We start from the raw sequence: 16,635 nt of genomic DNA, 5'->3' as shown, positions 1-16,635 counted from the left end.
AACCCGCCTCCCTGCTCAACCCCCTCGAGCTTGGCATCTCCTTCCTTCTCCACCTCTGCTTTGAGTTTGATCTCCCATTGATTCTCCGTGTCTTGCCGGAGCTTTTGAGACCAGGTGGTAACTGTCCCCCCCACCCCTGGTGAGATGGGAAGATCAAAGAGTTAATCACTTCTTCCTTTTGACTGTTATGTTGAGGTAGGCGGGACAGTGTGCCCGCTAAGAAGTTTTTTGTTCCTGGGACGTGCTTGAGTTTGAAATCAAATTTTGCGAAAAACTCCACCCTCCATATTTGTTTCTCCGCCAGTTTTCTACGGCCTGTGAGGGCTTCCAGATTTTTGTGATCAGTCCAAATTTCAAATGGGACCCGGGCACCCTCTAATGAAGATCTCCAAATGCCTAATTCAAATTTCACAGCAAAGGCTTCCTTGTCCCACACTGACCAATTTCTTTGTTCAGGGGAAAATTTCTTGGAGATGTACGCGCATGGTCGGAGGGCCCCCTCCTCATCTAGTTGCATCAAAATTTCTCCCACAGCAGCATCACTGGCATCACATTGAACCACAAAGCCTTTTAACTCATTAAGGTGAATTAATATCGGCTCGCTAGTGAACAGTCTCTTTAAGTGATTGAAGGCTTCTTGGCATCTGCTTGTGCATAATAGCTTTGCACCTGGACACTTTGCCTCTGGCCCCTTCCCTTTAATCTTTAGGAAACCAGTGAGGGGTAGCATGATGTGTGCGAACCCCTGAATAAAATTTCTGTAGAAATTTGCAAATCCGATGAGGGATTGTAGCTGTTTGTGGGTTTTGGGGAGCTCCCAGTCTAGCACTGCCTGCATTTTTGCTAGGTCCATCGTTATACCCTTCCCTTGTACTTGGTATCCCAGGTGATTGAGTTTCATCTTGTGGAACTCTCGTTTTGATAGTTTAGCAAACAGTTTGTGTTCTTACAAGGTTTCCAGGACTTCCCGTACTAACTTGATATGGGAGGGGAGATCTTCTGAATAGATTATGTGTTATCCAGGTACACCACCACCCCTTGGTACAAGAACTTTCTTAGCACCTCGTTGATAAAGTTCATAAATACCCCCAGGGCCCCTTGTAATCCAAACGGCATCACCAGGTATTCGAATTGGCCCATGGGAGTGTTGAATGCAGTCTTCCACTCATCCCCTCTTTAATATGGACTCTAAAGTAGGCATCTCTTAAGTCCAATTTAGTAAATATCTTTCCCCTTGAGACTGTACTCAGGAGGTCTTTGAAGAGGGGAATGGGGTACATGTTTGAGGTGGAAATGGCATGAATTCCGTGAAAATCTGTACAAAGCCGGAGCCCCCTGTCCTTTTTCTTGCGGAAAGGCACTGGAGCCGCATGCGGTGCCGTGGCTAGGCGAATGAACCCCCATTCTAGATTCTTATCTAGGAATTTTCTGAGTTCGGCTTTCTCTGTCCATCCCATGGAGTAAATCTTTGCCTTGGGCAGGTTCTGGCCTGGGATCAGTTCTATGATGCAGTTAGTGTCCCTGTGCGAGGGGAGTTCGTTGGCTTCCTCCTCGCTGAACATTGCCTTTAGAATTCTGTACTCCCCGGGGGATTAATCTCACTTCCTTGATCGCAAGGCATAGCCTTTCATTGAGAGGCAGAGGTTCAGGTCCCCACGTCTCTCACAACATGTGGTTTTTACACACAGGGTCCCTAAAGTCAATGATTTGGTCACCCCATTTAATGTTCGGTCTGTGCTTAGCCAGCCATCCCATCCCTAGTATTATGTCTAAGGAGGATGAGGGGGCAATTACAAAAATTTCAGTGTCCCAATGATCTACTATTCCCACGGGGACTCCTTGCATTTGCTGAGTGCATGGCTCCCCTTTCATTATGGTCCCATCCATTTGCTCGAATTGGATGGGGTGATGCAGAGGGCTAGTCTGGAGACCTAATGCCTCTACCAGTTTCCAGGTAATGATGTCTCTAGTGCACCCGGAATCTAGTAAAGCTCTGGCATGTATGAACTTTTTGAGCCTTGGGTTCATTAAAGTCAGTGGTATGAAAAATAAAGTCCCCGTTATTCTCACTTGTAGTGGCGCCGTTAGCTCCACTAACCTGCGGCTCAGCGCTGTCAGTGCAGGTCGCTCCCGTTTCCCGCTGGCTCCTCTCCCCAGGATTCCTCTCCCGACTTGGTGATGAGTATGATCTCCTCTTCCCTGGGGCTTTGGGTTACAACGTTCCCTTTCGCTGGTTCCCGGGGGCGCCCGTCTGGTTTCTTCACCTTGGGAGCGCTGGGCTTTGGAGTTAGGGGGGCCTCGAGGTCTCTCCGGGCAAGTCACCACCAGGTGATTTGGATCCCCACACTAAAAGCACTTCCTGGGGCTGGGGTTTTGGGATCCCCCTGTGCCTATGGCTGGCTTTTTCCCTTCGGGTTTTGCCCCAGACTGAGACTCACATACCCCCTTTCCCCGTTTCTGCTGTTGCCTCTGGAGAGCCACTCTCTTCATGTTGGTTTCCACACCACCCTTTCTCCACTGTTGATGTGATTTTGGGCAATGGGTGGCTTGCTGGCCTTTTGACGGGGGGGGGGGGTGGCCCAGGAGAGACCCAGGTGGGTGAGACTTGCTTAGGCTGGCTGGATGTCTAGCCAGCCCAAGCAGGCCTCGCTCGCTCAGGGCTCTCCTTTCTTGCATCGGGTAGCTTTTGGCTAGGGGGGCCCCCAACATATGCCAATGAGTTATGCTAATGAGCTCTGCCATCTATTTTTCTACAAAACGACCCCTGCTCTTGTGTTTTCAGTGCTGCCTGAAATAGAGGAGGAATTGCCAATTGAGTGTCAAGCCCGGCTATTTTCTATATAAGATGGCTGAAGTAATGTCAAGATAGAGTCCTGGTTATCCTCCATTCCCTACGCCTCCCTTTCCCACGACCCTGCTGCCATCTGACCAAGGATATTTGCTGTAGAAATTTGCGAACCCGAGGAATGATTGGAGCTGTCTACGTGTCCTCGGGGGAGCCCATTCCAGCACTGCCTGGATTTTTGCCGGGTCCATAGCTAATCCCTGCCCGGACACTCAGAAGCTCAAGTAGTCGAGCTCCGTTCGGTGGAACTCGCACTTGGACAGTTTGGAGTACAACTGGTGCTTCAGTAGAGTGCTGAGCACCTCCCTCACCAGCTTTACATGCGACTGCACGTCTTGTGAGTAAATAATGATGTCATCCAGGTACACCACCACCCCCTTGTACAAATATTTCCTCAGTACATCATTGATAAAGTTCATGAATACCCCAGGTGCCCCCTGCAGCCCAAAAGGCATCACCAAGTACTCGAACTGCCCCATTGGGGTGTTGAACGCGGTCTTCCACTCATCCCCCTCCTTAATGCGTACTTGGAAGTAAACATCTTGTAGGTCTAGCTTAGTGAAAATTCCCCCCCCCCCCCGGCCACTGTGCTCAACAAGTCTCGGATGAGGGGGATGGGGTAAGCATTTGACGTGGAAATCACGTTAATCCCACGATAATCTGTGCAAAGTCTAAGTGATCAGTCCTTCTTCTTCCTGAAGAGTACAGGGGCGGCGTGGGGAGCTGTGGCGGGTCGGATGAACCCCCTCGCCAAGTTCTGGTCTAGGAACTTGCGGAGTTCCTTCTTTTCGGCCCACCCCATCTGGTACAATTTAGCTCGGGGTAGGGTTTCCCCGGGAATCAACTCTATGGCACAGTCCGTGTTCCGGTGGGGGGGTAACTGATCAGCTTCCTTCTCGCTAAACACCTCCATCAGGTTGCGGTAAGTGCTGGGGATTGGGTGCACTTCTTCCACGGACACACACGCCCTTTCCTTGGCGACGGGAGCCCGTGGCCCCCACTCCTCACGCCACAAATGTCCCTTGCAACCTGGGTCTAGGAACCGGATGGTTTGCGCCGTCCAACGGATTAAGGGCTCGTGTTTCTCTAGCCGCCCCACCCCCAACACCACCGGGTAGGAGCACGAAGGGGCGATCACGAAAAATTCCTGATCCCAGTGCTCCTTAATCCCCATGGGGCAAGGCTGTGTCTCTCGCGTACAGGGCTCTCCGCTCATCACCGACCCATCCATTTGCTCAAACAGCATAGGGTGGGGAAGCTGTGAGCTCTCCAGTCCCAGGGCCTCCACCACTTTGGGGAGATCAGTTCCCTGTTACACCCTGAGTCTATAAGGGCCCATATCTGCAGAAACCTCCGTAATTTGGGGTTTAGCAGCTTCACAGTCACAAAGTACAGTCTCCCCGTCACTCTCACCGTCAGCGGCGCCTCGTCTCGATTGACCTGCTGGTGGGCACCCTTCAGAGCAGGTCGGACTCGTTTCCTGCCAGCTCCTCCACCCAGGTGAGGTCAGCCAGCTCCGCGGACAGGAGCACCTCTTCCTCCAGCAGCTCTTCCTACACTGCCACTGTGCTGCTCTTCGCCGCATCCTTAGGGCGGCTGGGTGTTTTCTTGGGACCGGGGGTGGCCGGCTTGTGGGGAGCCGGCAGGGCTCGCAGCGGCGGGGGGTGTGGGCAGTTGGAGGCCAGGTGGTTCGGGTCCCCGCATCTGAAGCAGCGGCGGGGTCCTACTGGCACCGCCGTGGCGGGTTTCTTCCCCTTGGGGGGTTCGGTCTTTACCGGCCCAATCTTCCCCGGAGTCTTCCCCGATTGGTGCTGGTGTAGCATGGCCACTCTTTTTAGGTTGTTCTCCACCTCTCTCGCCAACTGTATCCACCCCACCAGGGTAGTTGGCCGGGCCTGCGTGAGGGCTCGATCTAGGATGCTCGCGTTCAGTCCATTAGTGAACTGCTCAATCTTCATCACTTCGTTCCATCCACGGACCCTGGCGACATTGGCTTGGAAGTCCGCTGCATACTCGCGTATGGGTCGGGCCCCTTGCTGCATGTCCCGAAGGGCTGCCAGAGCCCGGGATTCCTGCAGTGGATCCTCGTACTGGGTCAGCAAGGCTTGCAAGAAGGTGTGCACATCATCCAGGATGGGGCTCCTGGTCTCACACAGGCTTACGTACCACCTCTTAGCGGCCCCTCTTAGTTTCAAGTCCAGGTAGTCGACTCGGCTGAATTAATCTGGGAAGGAGTGACCCCAGTAAAGCATGTAACTGTTCGCTTGGATCCCGAAGTAGTTCACTTCCTCTGGGTCCCCATCAAAGGTTGCATCCAGCTCTCTCCCCACATTCCTCAGGGCCACCTGTGGGGCAGGAGCTTGGGGCCCCGGTGCCGGCATGTTGCCTGCCCTCGGCGGGGCTGCCACCAGTGCTGGTGGTGGTTGGCTCGGGCAGGCCCGAGCCCCCAGTTGGGCGATCGCCGGCCTCCGCAACACCGCTCCTCCCAGCGTGATCCCCAGTTGGGCCGTCAGGTGGTGGACCTCGGCTCGCAGACCCCGGATCGCGCCGTCGATCTCCCCCCGGACCATCGAGCGGAACATCTGGTAGTCCTCCTCATACGGGTCCTTGGGCTTCGGTTCCCCGCCATCGGTCCCCTTGCGCCCAGTTCCTTCACCCTCGTCCTCCCCAACTTGGACGACGATGATGCTGTCCGCCTCCCCCGTCTCCCCTGAGCCCGGGTTGGCGGCTTCTACTCCAGCCACCTGGATTGGCCTGATGTGGCGGTTCAGGATGGCATCCCGGCGGAGTGGGGACTGATCCATGATGGTGGTCGAGGTCCTCGGTTGGTACTGCCGAGGTGACAACACCAGTTGGAACTCGGGAGGAGACTCTGCTGCGCGTCTCGGGTCTAGTACGTGCCACGGCGTAGCAGCTCCCTCCGGCCCTGTTTCGAGTGGGAGTTCTCCATTGTCCGGAATCTGGTCAGCCATCGGCCTTTCAAATTGCCGGAAAGGTTGAGCTCCAAAAAGGGAGTCTTTCAAAATGTCAAGTCTGATGTTTCGATAACGAGACCTTCTTGATAAAAGTTTCTAGTTTATTGTAACATGTTGTTAGACTATAGAGTCAGATTGAAAGACTGGCGAGTATACAATCAAGGCAAGCATTTAAGGTATACATCAAAGGGATTCTTGAGGGAGGGGTACTCTATGCAGGGTACATTCACACATTGCTGTTACTATTTCGTTCTCAGGCCTGGTCGGCCTTGGGCGCCTTTTTGGCACCAGTTCCCCCCACACTCTCGTGAGAAGGCACTACTATCTTGTTCCCATATTCCCATTTCAAAGCATTGCTACATAACAAAGGGAAGGAGGGGGGAAAGGAGAGATCAAGCTAGCAGCATTGGTATACAGTGTGGTTTTTACCCAGGATCCTTTTCCTGAACCAAAGATGCATTCTATAGAAAGTATAGCAGACTTGACATACTCATGGTACAGTTTGATGTAAGTTACAATGTCTGACACTGAGAAGGCGCCGACTAGTTCCTTCACACCAGTTACAAATCAAAATAAGAAAAGGGGGGAAGGGAAGTAACTAAGGTAAAACATTAGCAGCAGTGGATCCATTATGATTTTAACCAAGCTTATTTCTTAGGTCGGAATCCCCCAGTCTTAAACCATTATTAGTCGATCTTGACAACCGGGCTCAAAGAACTTTTTAGCAGACACCCTTTCCAGGCTACCCCAGCATGATAGCCAAAGGGAAGAAGTAATAGATTCGATGATATCCCCAGACCATTTAACAGGGATGGTCACTACCAGATCAAAAAAGAATAAAATGGACAGTTGGGGAGGGTAGCATCTGATTGAGGAAGTGGAGGCGGAAGGAGAGGCAAAGCCAGAGGGAGTAAAGAAAGGAGAAGGGGGGGTTTGGTACCGCGAGGGAAAACTCTACATACCAGAGAGCCTCCAGAGGGAAGTGTTGCAATTTTGCCATAACAGTAAAATTTCTGGACATTTTGGGTATGTAAAAATATTGCATTTAGTCAACAGACAATTTTGGTGGGCACAAATGAAAAAAGACATCTCAGAATATGTTTCCACTTGCCCTGTGTGCATCATGGCAAAAAGAGGGGAGGGAAACCCCCCAGCCTGCTACAGCCAATAGAAACAGCAGGGAGGCTGTGGTCAGTAGTATCCATGGACTTTATGTCAAGCAAGCAGATTTCAAAGTAACCAGTCCTTGAGTTGAAACAAAGTATGGTTTATTGATAATCCATGTGCTTCTATTGAGCCAAGTATTGGAACTGATACAGAGTAACAGTAGCATGGATACTTAAAGATGGCACATCAAAGGTTTTCTAAACATTGCTACAATTGCTAAACAATCCTGTCTTCACGTGTGAAAATTCACACAGTAGCTTCTTTATCTCCCCTGCGGTTACTCTTCCTGGGCCCAGGCCCGGCCTGGGAAACTGTCCCTGGAGGCTTTATCTTCAAAGAACAAATTCCTGCATTTGTTAGTAAAAGCGAAAGGGGCGCGAAAGAGGCGCCGGCTAATTTTCTACTTTGATGTGCCTCAGCTTAGTTCAGGGCTAGTAACATTTTAAAGCATGGCAGTTATATTCAGATAAATATAGACGGCTGTAGAAAGGTAAAACATTGCTTGACATACTGCCCCCCCAAGCTCTTGCTTGGGGTTTTTCTGGGTGCAGTAGGTAAAATCTTTTGAGAAGGAAGGGGGGCCCTAAGGTTGGAGGATTTTACCCATTTATCACAGCTAAGGGGAAAATATTTCCAATGGAGAAAGTAATATAGCACCCCCCTCTTCTTCTTGGCATCCAACACCTCCTGGACCTCATGTTGACTCTGACCCCTCACTTGAATAGGTTTGGGCTCTGGAGGGCGGGGGTGCCAGCTTGTAGCCCCCGGATCTTTTCGAAGAAGGCTGCTATGGAAAACAGGGTGGATTTTATTAAACAGTTTAGGCAACTCTAGCTCCACCATCACTCTATTGATTACCCATTTTATTTTGAACGGTCCCAGGTACTTATTGGCCAGCTTTTTGGATGTTTGTGGCAACGGCAAGTTCTTAGTGGATAAAAACACTGTTTCTCCCACTTTGAATTCCCACTCCGGAGAGTGCTTTTTGTCAAAGTGTGCCTTGTAATCCCTTTTTGCCATTTCCAGGTTGTCTTGGATCACAGCCGACCCTTTTTCCAATGTCTCCCACCACTGTTGGCAAGAAGTGGGTGTTTGGGCTCCACTGTTGCTGGGTAACAGTGGGAAGGGCTTCCCCTCATAGCCATTTACAATCTTAAACAGTGGAGCTTTTGGTGGAGCTGTGGAGGCTGTTGTTGTACCCATACTCAGCAAATGGCAGTAACTCCACCCAATTGGACTGCTGGTAGTTAACATAGCACTGTAAATATTGTTCTAGAAGGGCGTTCACTCGTTCCGTCTGCCCGTCCGTCTGGGGGTGATAGGTAGAGCTTAACCCTTGCTCCATGCCGGTTAGCTTGCAAAACCTCCGCCAGAAGTTGGCAACGAACTGTGGCCTGCGGTCGCTAATGACCTTGTCCAGGAATGATTGTACTTTAACAATGTGCTGGAAAAACAAGTAAGCAAGCTTTTTTGCAGTGGGCAGTTTTTTGCAAGGGATGAAGTGGTCTTGCTTTGAAAAGGTGTCCATTACAATCCATCCCTGGGACACCGGTAATTCCACTATGAAATCCATAGAGACTACCGACCAAGGGCGTTCGGCCATGGGAGTTGGTTGTAGGATTCTTTCCATGTGGGTTTATTTCCATGTGGGCATGTTTCCATGGGGGCTTTTTTCCTGTGAGCATTTATGTCCGTGGGTTTTTTCCTAGAATTCTTTGGCAAATGCTGGTGTGTATGCCCTACACCTCTACCTGTTCCAATGAAAGGAACATTTTCTCAAGCATCTCTGCCTGTTCTGTAGTGATTGAACATCCCTTATCCCTACCACCACCACCTATCACTCTGCATTCTAAGGCTTATTAATGGGTTGGTGTGTTAACCTAATGCCTGAAAGAACTGGACAAGCCTCCATTCTCTGCTTCTGCTTTCATATATGTGAGACACGAACAATGAACTTTACAGTACAGTAGATAATATGGTTTTGAAATGCAATGCATATACCCAGAGGTGAATAAAAGGATTATCAGTTTTGTCCATATTTTGTTTATCAGAGTTGACAAATCGTATAAAAATAAGAATCAGTAGCTAGCAGTAGCAGAAGATAGAGGAAAATGTGATTTGTATTTGATGTGGGGTGCTGTGTACTTGCTATCCCTTATTAAGATGGTTATTTTCCAATACAGTCCTAAGAACAGTTACACCCTTGTAAGTTCACAAAAGTAAATATACTTGGAATTGTATTATTGTTCAGCACTATATTGTTAGGAAGCAACTAGAAATACATTTACATCAGTGTGGTGCTGTTATTTTGCATTCACAGTACAGAAACTTAGAGTTCTTGGGACAATCTAAACTCTCCATAACTACCCATGAGCAGTCAGAATTTTGCATCATTTTATGTTGTGTGTCATCAGGGTCACAATGCAACAGATGTGTTAGCAGTTAAGATTTTATAAAGACATGGTTTGCAACCATGGCATGCAGGGAGATACGGCTGTAGCCTCCTGACCCTGGCTTTTTTTTTTGTGTCCACAAACCACCCCATGGATGCAAGTCTGAACACTTGAAAGAAAGCACAGGATATAAATGTAGCAAATAAATAGAAAATTTGGCAGAATGAATGGACTCCTTTTGTCAGTTGTCTGGTAGACCAAAAAAACTCCCATTGCACTTGTTGTTTCCCAGAAGACTGGAGGACTTGCAATACATAGATGTAGCCCAAGGTGAGTTAAGCCCAGAGACAGTGGGTCCATTCATACTACACTAAACAATGCATTTTGCAACTGGATTTTTGCTGTTCTTACACAGTAAAAATCTAGTTGCAAAATGCATTATTTAATGTAGTGTGAACTCACCCAGTGACTTGCTTGAGATTACTCAAGGTCTGAATATTTATTTGGTGGGAATTTCCATCTGTCTGCTTTATATGTTTTGGTTGTTTTCCCATGTTTTGTGGGGAAAGTGTTGGAGGATTTGTCAGGTCTTGGAGTTCAGCGAAGTTCTCATGGGGATGGGAGGGTTGGGGGTTTGAGCTGGGGGCAGGTATTGGGAGGCGTGGTAAGAAGGAGTAAGCTCAGTGGGATTTGGAGCTTCTGGAGCTCTGCTCCTGCCCAAAATGAGGCCTGTGTGCATATGTGGAGAGTACTTAAGAATGGTGTACTTAAGAGGCAAGCAATGGTTATCATTTAGGGATGACAGACTCCAGGTGGGACCTGGGGATCCCCCGAAATTACATATCATCTCCAAACTACAGAGATCAGTTCCTCTGGAGAACTTGGCAGCTTTGGGGGCATTGTACTCCACTCTCTATGGCAGGGGTAGGGAGCCTTTTTTCTGCTAAGGGCCATTTAGAAATTTATATCATCATTCTCGGACCATCACTAACTCATTAGCATATTAGGCCACACCCCCTAATATTAGCATATTAGGCCACACCATCTGGTATAATCAAGTGGAAGTTGAACTGGTGGTAGCTGGCTCCCACCCCCAATCCCTGCCACCCCCTCTCCCTCCATGCAGAAACTCCAGCTGCTCCCACCAGACACCCACATACCCCACCAGCCATCATTCACAACATCCACTACTAAGCCTTCAGAGACAGAGAGAGAGAAATAAAGGGAGATAAAGAAATGAGAGGGAAGAAAAAGAAATAAAGAAATGTGGGGAACAAATGGGAAAAAGGGAAATAAAGAAAGGGGAAGAAAGGGGAAGAAATAGGGGAAGAATTGGAAACAAAGGGAAATAAAGAATTGGGGGGAGAAAGGGAAATAAAGGGGGAGAAGAAAGCAAAACAAAAAGGGGGGAAGAAATAGAAAGAAAGGGAAATAAAGAAAGGAGGGGGAAATTTACTTAAACTTCCACAGTGATGCTTCCAGGCCCTGCAGCGATCCAGGGAGGCTGCAGCAGTGTGGCTGGGCCCCATAACCCCTGCCAGCCAGCCACCCTGGGGAGGCTGCTATGCAGTGTGGCCCAGCCCAGCACCCCCGCCGGCTGGCCAGCTGGACCTGGGGAGGCTGCCGTACAGTGCACCTGGCCCAGTGATCCCCTCCAGCCAGCTGGGCCCGGGACAGCCCGGCCTGAAGATCCCTGCCGGCCAGCTGGGCCTGGGGAGGCCGCTACAAGCCAGTCCAAGGGGGCAGAGGTTCCCTGATCTAAGGCATTGTACCCCACTGAGGACCCTTTCCTGACCAGGTGGAATCCCCAAATCTCCCTGAGTTTCCCAACCTGGACATGGCAACCCTACCCCCCTTCCATCCCCCCGGTGGCCATGGGGGACCTGGCAACTCTTCTAGATATGTGGGTGGGCTTACCTTCAGTTGTTGATTTATTCTTGTTTGGAAAAAATGAAACAATATAGCAATTTTATTAATATAACAGTTATGTACAAATTTTAGAAAGTCATGCTTTGTCTGTTTAATCAGTTCAGTTCAGACCTTTATTGGCATAAAAGCAATAATGATTCACAATCAAAAGTAGGTACAAAGACCTGAAGTATAGTAAGAACAATACATAAAGCAATCAATTAAAATTATACTAATACCTTTAACTACAACCTTAGATGCCAACGCATCGTAATAGATCTGTAAGTTTAGTAAAATGTTCTCTGGCACAAATTAAAAAGTTCTATTTCTTAGGAGGTAACCAGTTCATTTCAGCAACTCTGAAAATTTACAATGCCAAAATCCTTCCTAAGTGCTATATGGAATACCTTTGTGGATTGGAGCCATTAGTCCCTGCGTGAAGAATGTGCAATCATCAGATTTTAGGTGTTCCCAAATGTGTCCCCTACTCATCCAATTGTGCAGAGCTAGATTTACATCTTCTAGAAACCAGAGCCTGGATTATGGCTTTTAAGTTCTGGCTAAAAATTCATTTCAGAACGGATTCAGGAAGTTTATTATACTTGTTTATTTAATCAAGGCAAGTAGTAGTTGAGATGTATAGTTTGTTGCTTTGTTCTGCTTTAGATGATTAACTGATAGAGCAGCATTGGGCCAAATAGAGCTGAATCATCTCTTGGGTCAAGAGGTGTTTCAGGGAGGAAACATTAGTCTCACAGCCTCTGGAAATTCCACTGCCCCATCCCCTTACTTGAGGCGATTGTGTCCCCAGTTCTGATATTCTTTCTTCAGACTTTTGAAAGTGCTCCACTGAACGGAATTCTATCCCAACTATTTTGTGGATTGATACATTAAAAATCAGTCCTGGTGGAAATGTTGGCAGACGACAGTCTAGGATTTAAACTGGTGCTTGAAGTGGCTGTGAATCTGCCATGTGCTGACAGCAGCAACCACTTGGTGGTAGTGGTGGTGAGTGAATGAGAGAGTGGTACCACCTTGGTGCCCTTCAGGGGTCCGGGCCAATGCTCCCTGCCCCAGCAGCTGGGGAAGACATGGTCATTACTGAGAAAATGCTCATAATTCCCTGCAAGACTAAAGGAGCCATGAGTATTTGACCTGCAATAGTGATGGTTCAATTTGACTACCTGGTGACTATCCAGAAAGATGATTGTGCTCCCTGTTACTTTAATTGGTACCTAATGGAAGATTATCTGCATACAGTGTATACTTAACCAGTGAGAGACATCGCTGGCAGGTAGAGGGAGAAAAAGTAGTTAAGTCAATACACGGTAACCATGTATGGGCAGGGGGACAGAGAACTGGAAAACATTGCAACAGTTAATGTAATCTCTTTCCCCTACTTATCTATTTGGGGTGCATTGTGCTTTATTGTTCATTTATTTAGGGAATTTATATGCTGTCTCTCCAGAGTCTTGCTTGAGCTGGCCTTGTATCCCAGGTTGAAATAGAGGGGTTTTTTTAATGTAACGTTTTATTTGATATGTAAGCCTCCCTGAGCCTGCTTTGTCTGGGAGGATGGTATATAAGTCAAACAAACAAGCAAATATTCATAAGTAAGCAGGAGTTTGAACCTGCATCCAAACCACCATTCAAGCTATATTCCATTGGTGCTATCTGGAACATGATGTCAAGCGTACTCATTTCTGGACCACATTTTATTATGTAGAGAGCCAGCCCTCCAGCTCTCCAGTTCTCTCCTATTATTTACAACCCAGAGGGCATGTAACAAAAACATCTGGCCCTGGGAGGTTATGTTATAGGCAGGTGGTACCTCAAAGTGGCCTCCTCTGGTTTCACACAAGACAACCCTTATCTGTTCACAAATAAGTGTGAGAATGTTTCTGATGTTTTCAATAGCCTAAGATGCCTTAGTATGGATAGATAGTTGCTTAGTAACCTTTGAACTCGTGACTCAAGTATGCATCTGTAATGTAACCTTTGATGCTATCCTATACAGCAACTGTGTAACTGTCAATACTCCATTACTCCCAAGGATTATGTCCTTGGAAAAGCTCCTGAGTTTCTTACAATAAACCCATCTTTGATTCAAAACAAAAGGACTCTGTTATCGGGAAATATTGGCGCTTGACATATGGGATCTGTAAATATCTCTCTTGAGCAGCTCTTCAAATGAGCCTCCATTTTTTTCTGCCTATTTTAATTTTCTTTGTAAAATTCTAACTGCTTAGCAAGTGTTTTTCTTTTGAAGGATTATTCTCACTTTTTAGGCTTTGTCTGCTGTAGCTTCAGAAGTTTTACTGCAATATATGAAACCCACATCTACCTAATCCTGTGCTGTCTATGCCAAGTCTGTGTATAACTCTGGTTCAGTCAAAGAGCATTCTGGGTAAAATCAAAGTATATTCAAATGCTGCTAGCTTAACCTTTCCCTACCCCCCTCTTTCCTGAACTGGGTAGTTTTGCTTTGAAATGGAAAGATGTGAAAGCCTTATCTGCGCCTTCTGAGGCCTGGCTCAGAAGGGAGTCAGGAGTCTACTACGATCAAGGCCAAAGCAAGCCTGAGAACGAATTGGTAACATCAATGTGTGAATGTTCCCTGCATAACCACCTCCCCCCCCCCCGGTATGAATTCCTTTGAAGTATCCCTTATATGCTGATATCTACTGTATGTTCCTCAGTCTTTCAATATTGGCCTAGCTTCAAGTAACAGTATCAATAAACTAGTTTCTTTGTATCAACAACGACTCGTTATTGAATCTCCCGACTTGACATTTTGAAAGACTCCCGAATTGAGGCTCAACCGTCCCGGCAACTTTGTAACCAGATGGCCAAAAAGATTCCGGGAGACGGGGAGCTTCCCAATGAAGAAGGGGAGCAGGAGGCACCGTGGCACATCCTAGACACCAGGAGAGCAGCCGCCTCCCCTCCGCAGTTTCAGCTCGTGATAACCCCCCGGCAGTACCAGCAGTGCACCTCAACCACAACCATGGACAAGGCCCCGATCTGCCGGGATGCTATCATGACCCGCCACATGAGACGAGTCAGGATGACCGAGCCAGAGTCCATCAACCCGAGCACCATCGAGCCAGGGGAAGTGGACAGCATCGTCGTCGTCCAGGTGCCGAAGGATGAGGCCGAGTGTGCTGAGTGCGTTGGGGGGGGGGAACCCCTGCCGAAAGACATGCACGAGGAAGATGCCCGCATGTTCCGGGCCATGATCCGAAAGGAGGTAGATGGAGCGATCAAAGGGCTGAAGGACAAGATGCAAGCGATAACCACCCAGCTTTCTCGCGCCCTGGGTCTAGCCGGGCCCCGGAGGTCCCAACCGGCCTTGCAGGCTCGGGCCCCTACCGCTCCACCACCGGCACCGGCAGCTCCCCCTGCGAGAGGACTGATGCCGCGACCTGCAGGCCCGGCCGCCCCGAGGGATGGGGGGGGCGAGGCAGGGAGCTAGAAGCCACTTTCGACGGAGATCCAGAGGAAGTGGACTACTTTGCTATCCAGGCGAATAGCTACTGGGGGAACACCTTCCCCGACAAGTTCAGTAGAGTGGATTATCTGGGCTCAAAGCTGAAGGGGGCTGCGAAGAGGTGGTACGTGAGCCTGTACGAGGCCATGAGCCCCGAACTGGACTATGTGCAAACTTTCCTCCAGGCTCTGATGGCCCGATACGAAGACACCCTACAGGAGACGCGTGCACAGGCGGCGTTGAGGGACATGCAGCAAGGGTCCCGATCCATCCGAGAATATGCTGCAGAGTTCCGGGCGAATGCGGCTAAAGTCCGGGGTTGGAGTGAATTGATGAAGATTGAACACTTCACCCGAGGCTTGAACGCAAGCATCCTGGATCGGGCCCTTACCCAAGCCAAACCTAACACCTTAGTAGGCTAGATCCAACTGGCAGGAACCAGCGGGAAATGAGACCGACCTGCTTTAAAGGGTGCCAGCCAGCAGGTCGAGCCGTAAGAGGCACCAGTGAGGGTGAGAGTAACGGGACGTTTATACTTTGTAACAGTGAAACTACTGAACACCAACCTGAAAAGGTTCATGCAGGTCCAGGCCCTAATAGACTCAGGGTGCAATTGAGAACTGATTTCCCTAAGATAGTGGAAGCCCTAGGGCTTGAGAGCTCGTCACTGCCATGCCCCATGCAATTTGAACAGATGGACGGGTCAGTGATGCGAGGGGAACCATGTAAACTCGAGACCCAACCCCTCCCGATGGGGATTGAGGAGCACTGGGACCAAGAATCCTTCGTTATTGCCCCCTCATGTTCCTATCCCGTGGTCCTGGGAGTGGGCTGGCTAGAAAAACACGAACCCTGCATTAGATGGGGTGCGCAGACCACCTGGTTCACCGACCCCCTGTGTGTGAACCACCTCTGGAACCTGGCCTGGGGGCAGCGTGCTCCGGTAGCCAAAGAAAGGGTGTGCATGTCAGTAGAGGAGGTGCATGCCATCCCGAGAGCCTACCGGGACCTGATGGGGGTCTAGCGATCAGGGAGCCAACCAGCTGCCCCCTCATCGGGACACAGACTGTGCCATAGAACTGATCCCGGGGGAGACCCTACCCAGGGCGAAGCTGTATCCCATGGGGTGGTCGGAGAAAAAGGAGCTCCACAAGTTCCTAGACCAGAACTTGGAGCGAGGCTTCATTAGACCGGCGACAGCCCCCCACGCCGCCCCAGTGCTGTTTAGGAAGAAGAAGGATGGCTCGCTTAGACTTTGCACGGATTTTCGCGGGATAAATGCAATTTCCACGTCCAATGCCTACCCCATCCCCCTCATCTGGGACTTACTAAGCACGGTTTTGGGGGGCAAGATTTTCACCAAGCTGGACTTGAGGGATGCGTACTTCCGAGTGCGCATCAAGGAGGGGGATGAGTGGAAGATGGCGTTCAATATGCCCATGGGACAGTTTGAATACCTGGTCATGCCGTTTGGACTACAGGGGGTTCTGGGGGTGTTCATGGACTTTATCAATGATGTGCTCAGAAAATTTCTGTTTAAGAGGGTGATGGTGTACCTGGATGACATCATTATTTATTCACAAGATGAGCAATCACATGTGAAATTAGTGAGGGAGGTGCTCAGCACCCTATTAGAGCACCAACGGTATGCCAAACTGTCTAAATGCGAGTTTCACCAGACCGAACTAGACTACTTGGGGTTCCGCGTGTCAGAGAAGGGGTTGGCGATGGACCCGGCTAAGGGGCAGGCAGTCCTAGAGTGGGCCCCTCCGAGGACACGTAGACACCTCGAATTGTTCCTCAGGTTTGCAAATTTTTACAGGACATTCATAGAGGGGTTCGCCCAGATCGCCCTCC

Source organism: Heteronotia binoei, chromosome 13 (genome assembly GCF_032191835.1).
Source record: "Heteronotia binoei isolate CCM8104 ecotype False Entrance Well chromosome 13, APGP_CSIRO_Hbin_v1, whole genome shotgun sequence".
Classification (NCBI taxonomy): domain Eukaryota; kingdom Metazoa; phylum Chordata; class Lepidosauria; order Squamata; family Gekkonidae; genus Heteronotia; species Heteronotia binoei.
Note: the sequence above shows the minus strand (reverse complement) of the source record.